This window comes from Artemia sp. Qi Xiang Cuo, chromosome 13 (genome assembly GCF_049724085.1).
Source record: "Artemia sp. Qi Xiang Cuo chromosome 13, ASM4972408v1, whole genome shotgun sequence".
Taxonomy (NCBI): domain Eukaryota; kingdom Metazoa; phylum Arthropoda; class Branchiopoda; order Anostraca; family Artemiidae; genus Artemia; species Artemia sp. Qi Xiang Cuo.
In genome coordinates, this window is record NC_142806.1 from 34,605,236 (window position 1) to 34,612,219 (window position 6,984).

Sequence of the window (6,984 nt, forward strand, 5' to 3'; positions counted from 1 at the left end):
GAAAATAAAAATATAATTACAGTGAAATAAATTCTTGAACTGATGGATCTTTCAACAATTAACATCAAATATTCAATTTGATGTTGTTTATACTTTCCAAGACTATTCAAGACGCATATAGTTTTCAGTAAAGCGCAAATGACGCAGTAGGTTTTAGACTTTTACAGTGAGAGAAGGAGGTCATGCCCCAACTCTTGTTTGTGGTAATTTTTGTTCGTTTCAAGCTTGATTTGCATATTCAATATAAGTATCACTCGTTTTAAGATTTATTTATTAATTTACATTAATATCTATTTTATGTTTGTTTGCATTGATGGCTTATTTAATTTCTGTTCGTTTTAAGTTTCATTTATAATTCAATAGGAAATTTTTTTTTCGTTTTAAGCTTGATTTTCATATTCAATCGAAGCATTACTCGCTTTAAGATCAATTTGTTAATGTATATTATTACTTGTTGTATGTTTTTGCTTTGATTGTTTATTTAATTTCTGTTCGTTTTGGGTTTCATTTATTCTCTAATATTAATTTCTGATCGTTTTGAGTTTGAATTTTAAAAGATATTTGTATCTGCTGAGCTTTAGTTTAAAATAGCCTTTACTTTTAATTGAAACAGTTATTTTTCGGAAAGTTTTTTTTTTATTAATTTTTGTTCGTTTTTGATTTTGTAAGTTTAAAAAAATTCCTTATTTCGAAATCAAACTTTTAGAAAGAATCAAATATTCATCAATGTATCAAAACTGATATCAAAGTAACAATATCAGTGAAAAAATGGGTTTGTGTCAACCTCGGAGTTTTTATTATCTGATGTTTGAACTATTTTTAACAAAATTGCTATCTCAAAATTTTATCGGATGGGTTTGGGGGAAAAGGGCGTGGGGGACTAGATTAATCTTCGGTCTCTTTTGACTCTTTAAAAGTGAACTAGAACTTTCTATTTTCAATCAAATGAGCCCTCTCTGAAGTTTATACGAGTATCCCTTCTATAAGAACCATATATATCCCCAGAGTATAACTTACAAGGCTTGTTGCCTTCCGATCTTTTTTTCACTCTGACAAAATGAACTATAACTTTTAATTTCCATTCAAATGAACCCTCTCTGAAGTTTATACGAGCATACCTTCCACAAGAACCATATATGCCCCAAGAGCAATACTTACAACGCCGGACCCGGCCCCGGGGGGGGGGTTGAGTCGACACAGGAGTTTTTCTTATCTGACCTTTGAACTATTTTTAACGAAATGGCCATACGTAAAGGAGTTTTTATTATAAGATCTTTGAACTATTTTTAACAAAATGGATACCTCAAATTGGGGGGCCAGTTGCCTTCTGATTACTTTTGACTTTTAAAAAGGGCCCTAGTACTCTCGATTTCCAATAGAATGAACCCCCTTTGAAGTTTATACGATGACCCCTTCTATATGAAGTGCCTCTGGGGAAAAAAATCGAGTGTGGGGGAGGCTAGCTGCCCTCCAATCACTTTTAACTCTTAAAAAGTGAATTACAACTTTCAATTTCCAATTAAATGAGCCCTCTAGGAATTTTATACGAGCATCCCTTCCATAACAACCATATATGCCCCCAGGACATAACTTACAACGCCTATCCCCGGCCCCTTGGTGGCTGTTTCGAAACAGGAGTTTTTGTTATCAGAACTTTGAAATATTTTTAACAAAATGAGTATCTCAAAATTTTTTTCTGATGCATTTAGGGCGTGGAGGAGCGGGGGGGGGCTTTATCTGACCTTTGAACTATTTTTAATGAAATGGGTATTATAAAAATTTTATCGGATGGGCTTGGGGGAAAAGGCAGTGTGTGGGGGGGGGGCTAGTTGCCCTCGGATATCTTTTGACTCTTAAAAAGTAAACTAGAACTTTCAATTTCCAATCAAATGAGCCCCCTCGGAAGTTTATACGAGCATCCTTTTCATAAGAACCGTATACGCCCCCAGGACAACACTTACAACGCCTATCCCCCGGGCTCTGGCGGGCGTTTTTTTTTATCTAATTTTTGAACAATTTTCAAAACACTGGCTATCTCAAAATTTGTAGCGGACGGGTTTGGGTAAAAAGAGTGGGGGGGGGGGCTAGTTTAACTCTCTTGACTCTTAAAAAGTGAACTAGAACTTTTAATTTCCAATCAAATGAGCCCTCTATGAAGTTTATACGAGCATCCCTTTCATAAGAACTATACATGCCCAAACATGGCATAACTTAGAACACCTTCTCCTGTGCCCTGGGGGGCTCTATTGACACCGGATTTTTTCTTATCCGACCTTTGAACTATTTGTAACAAAATGTCTATCTCAAAATTTTCATCAGATGGGTTTTGAAAAAGAAGGCCTGGGGGGGGGGGGGCTAGCTGCCCTCGGCTCTCTTTTGACTATTAGAAAGTGAGCTTGAACTTTCAATATCCAATCAAATGAGCCCTCTCTGAAGTTTATACGAGCATCCCTTTCATAAAAACCACATATGACCCAGAGCATAACTTAGACCGCCTGCCCCTGTGCCCTGGGGGGCTGTATCGACACCTAAGTTTTGTTATCTGACTTCTCAAAAATTTTCAACTTAATGGCTATCTAAAAATTTTAGTCAATGCATTTGGGGAAAAAGGGGCGTGGGGGTGGCTAGTTGCCCTCCAATCTCTTTTGACTCTAAAAAACTGAACTAGAACGTTCAATTTCCAATCAAATGAGCCATTTCTGAATTTTTACGAGCATCCCTTCAATAATAATCATATATTTGCCCAAAGCATAACTTACAACATCTGCCCTCGGGCCCTGGGGGGCTGTGTTGACCGCTGAGTTTTCATTATATGGTCTGTGAACTATTTTAAAAAAAGCTATCTCAAAGTTCTTATCAGATGGGTTTGAGGAAAAAAGGGCGTGGGGGGGGGCTAGGTGCCCTCTAATCTCTTTTGACTCTGAAAAAGTGAACTAGAACTTTCAATTTCCAATCAAATGATCCTTGTTTGAAGTTAGTACAAGCATCCCTTCTATGAGACCCATATATGCCCCCAGGGCATAACTTACAACGCCTGCCCACGGGCCCTGGGGGGTTCTGTTGACATCGGAATTTTTGTTCTATGATCTTTGAACTATTTTTAACAAAACAGCTATCTTAAAACTTTAATTGCATACCTTTGGGAAAAAAGGGTTTGGAGGGAGGAAGCTGGTTACCCTCCAATATCTTTTGACTCTTAAAAACTGAACTAGAACTTTCGATTTCCAATCAAATAAGCCCTCTCTGAAGTTTATGCGAACATTCCTTCCATAGGAACCATTTATGCCCCCAGGGCATAATAATCCTGGCCCCTGAAGACTTTAGGAGGAGCGTCCTCCTCAAACATATAATTTCCAGAACTTTCAACTACGTTGAACAAAATGGCTATATCAAAATTTTGATTGGATTTGTTTGGGGAAATGGTGGGCGTGGAAGGGGTGACAGGTGCCTTAGAATCACTTTCGACCAGTAAAAAGGGAACTCACCATTTAAATTTTCAAGCGAATGAGCCCTTTCTTCAGTTTCTATGACAATGTCGTCCATACAAAACCTTATGTGCCCCCAGGGTATAACTTACAACCCTTGCCCTGAGGGCTGTGGGGGAGTTGTCATCCTCAAAGACCTAATTTCCAGAACTTAAAACTACGTTTAATAAAACGACTTTCTCCAAATTTTGATTGGATGTGTTTTGGGAAAAGGGGGGCGTGGGGGGGGGGGAGGGGGTTAGTTGCCCTCCAATCACTTTCGACTATTAAAAAGGGAACTAGCCCTTTGAATTTCCAATCGAATGAGCCTTTTTTGAAGTTTCTACGACAACGCCTTCTATAAAACCTTATATGCCCCCAGGGCATATCTTAAAACCCTTGCCCTGAGGGCTGTTTTGGAGTGTCCTCTTCAAAAATATATTTTCTATCTGGAGATCAACTACACTGAACAAAATGGCTATCTCAAAATTTTATTGGATGTGTTTGGGGGAATGATGGGCGTGGGGGCTAGTTGCCCTCCAATCACTTTCGACTATTAAAAAGGGCACTCGCCCTTTGAATTTCCAATCGAATGAGTCTTTTTTGAAGTTTTATCGACAACGCCTTCTATAAAAACCTTATATGCCCCCAGGGCATAACTTAAAACCCGTGCCCCGAGGGTTTTGGGGGAGTGTCCTCCTTAAAAACATTTTCTATATGGAAATCAACTACGTTGAACAAAATAGCTATCTCAAAGTTTTTAGTGGACGTGTTTGGGGGACGTATGGGTGTGGGGGGAGCAGGTACCCTCCAATCCTTTTCGACTGTTAAAAAGGGCACTAGCCCTTTGAATTTCCAATCGAACGAGCCTTTTTTTGAAGTTTCTACGACAGCGCCTTCTATAAAAAACCTTATATGCCCCCTGGGCATAACTTAAAACCCTTGCCCTGAGGGTTTTGAGGGAATGTCCTCCTTAAAAACATATTTTCTATCTGGAAATCAGTTACGCGAACGAAATAGCTATCTCCAAATTTTGATTGGATGTGTTTAGGGGAATGATGGGCGTGGGGGGGGGGGCTAGTTGCTCTCCAATCACTTTTGACTATTTAAAAGGGCACTAGCCCTTTGAATGTCCAATCGAATGAGCCTATTTTAAAGTTTCTACGACAACGCCTTCTATAAAAAACCTTATATGCCCCCAGGGCATAACTTAAAACTCTTGCCCTGAGGGTTGAGGGGGAGTGTCCTCCTCAAAACATATTTTCTATCTGGAAATCAACTTCGCTGAACAAAATGGCTATCTTAAAAATTTATTGGATGTGTTTGGGGGAATGATGGGCTTTTGGGGGAGGGGGGCTAGATGCCCTCCAATCACTTTCGACTATTAAAAGGGCACTAGTCCTTTGAATTTCCAATCGAATGATTCTGTTTTAAAGTTTCTACGACAACGCCTTCTATAAAAACCTTATATGCCCCCAGGGCATAACTTAAAACCCTTGCCCTGATGCTTCTGAGGGAGTTTCCTCCTCAAAGATATACCTTCTATGTGGAAATTAACTACGCTGAACAATATGGATATCTAAATCTTTTGATTGGATGTATCTGGGAAATGAATGGGCGTGGGGGAGGGCTTCTTGCCCTCCAATCACTTTTGACTATTAAAAAGGGCCCTATAGCTCTTAATTTCCAATTGATTGATTCCCTTTTGAAGTCTATATGACGACCCCTTCTATATGAAGTGCCTCTGGGAAAAAAAAAAATAAATAATAAAACATTGGAGCCGTATGGCCTTTACTATATGCAACGCCATAGCGTTGCCTCTGATAAATAGCTTTTATGAAAATACTAAAAAGTATTAAAGAGCGGGGTATTGACTAGGGAGCGAACCCAATCATATACGTAATATTTTCTGTTCGTTTTAAGTTTTGATGTTTCTGCTTACTTTCAGTTTAAAAACTTGTTTTTTTATTTAATTTCTGATCGTTTTTTTTAAATAATGCTAGGAAATCCGGCGGCCCGTTCATAGCAATGTCCCTTTCCACATGAAAAATTTCTCCATGCAAATATCCTCCCACTTAACCCCTGACTCACCCACCCCCACTACCATAAAAAATCCCATCTGAAAACGTCTGTATACTTCCCAATAACCAATACTATATGTTAACATTGGGTAAAGTTCATAACTTTTAGCCCTCCCCCCGGGGACTTTGGGGGATTAAGTCATCCTAAAAGACATAGTTATCAAATTTTCGACCAGGCTGAACAATATGGCTATCTCAAAATTTTGATCGGGTGACTTTGGGAAAAAATGAGCATGGGAGGGGGCCTAGTTGCCCTCTATTTTTTGGTCACTTGAAAAGGGCACTAGAACTTTTAATTTCTGTGATAATGCCACGATATTCTAGGACCACTGGGTCGATACGATCACCCCTGGAAAAAAAAAAAACACACGCATCCGTGATCTTTCTTCTGGCAAAAAATACAAAATTCCACATTTTTGCAGATAGGAGCTTGAAACCTCTACAGTAGGGTTCTCTGATACGCTGAGTCTGATGGTGTGATTTTCATTAAGGTTGTATAACTTTTAGAGGGTCGTTTTTAGAGTTACGGTTACTATTGCGCAGGGTCGCTCCTTACTTACAGTTCTTTACCACGAACTTTTTGATTGGGAAACATAACAGGAGAAAAAAAAAATCGGTTTCGTAGCATCAGGTGTAAATAGCCTGTAAATTATGAGAAGCTGCTTGTTCGTTCAGCGAAGAGAAAACGTGGACTAAGTTGTTTCAGTGAACATTTTGACAGTATTCAAAGCTGCTAGATCGAATTGACTTCGGACCTAGTTGGACCTAACTAATTTTTCGAAAAACCCTATTCAGTGTGTTGATGTCAGTAAGTTCGGAAGCCATAGTGGAGGACAATTTTCTTTAAAATGATGCATCATGTGTTTTCAAATTAGTTTTGTTTTGATATTTATTTCATGACCAATTCTTTGATATACCTGCTGAAAAATATCTTAATCACTAGGCAACCTTTCCATTCCTACATTAAAGTCTAGAAACTAATCCGCCTTTCTTCATAGCAACATCAAAAGTGAGGCTATTCGGGAAAGGACGTTAATTTGTTTGAAAATAATAAAGCTATCTCTTATATAACCTGAGTTTCATTCTTTTCTTCTGTTTTAAGCAACCCATATCAACATTCAGATGTTTAGAATATCAAAAGTCAAGTAGAAATTGTCTTCCTTTGAACAATAATACCCCGTTCCGTCCACCCGAAATTTTGTAGTGAAAATGTTATAAGGACTTATTCAACAAAACTGTGGTTCAACGAAAATTTTAATTATAATCTAACATTTTGATTTTAAGCAGAAAAAGTGAAAAAGCACAACGCTACCAATCAGTTTACAATTGTTGATACATACAACTTAACATAAATAGATTGGGGTGGGGCATATGGGGCTGGTAGCCCACATTATGTGGGCTAGGTCTGGAATTTTAGCTCGTGAATGATTTGACAAACG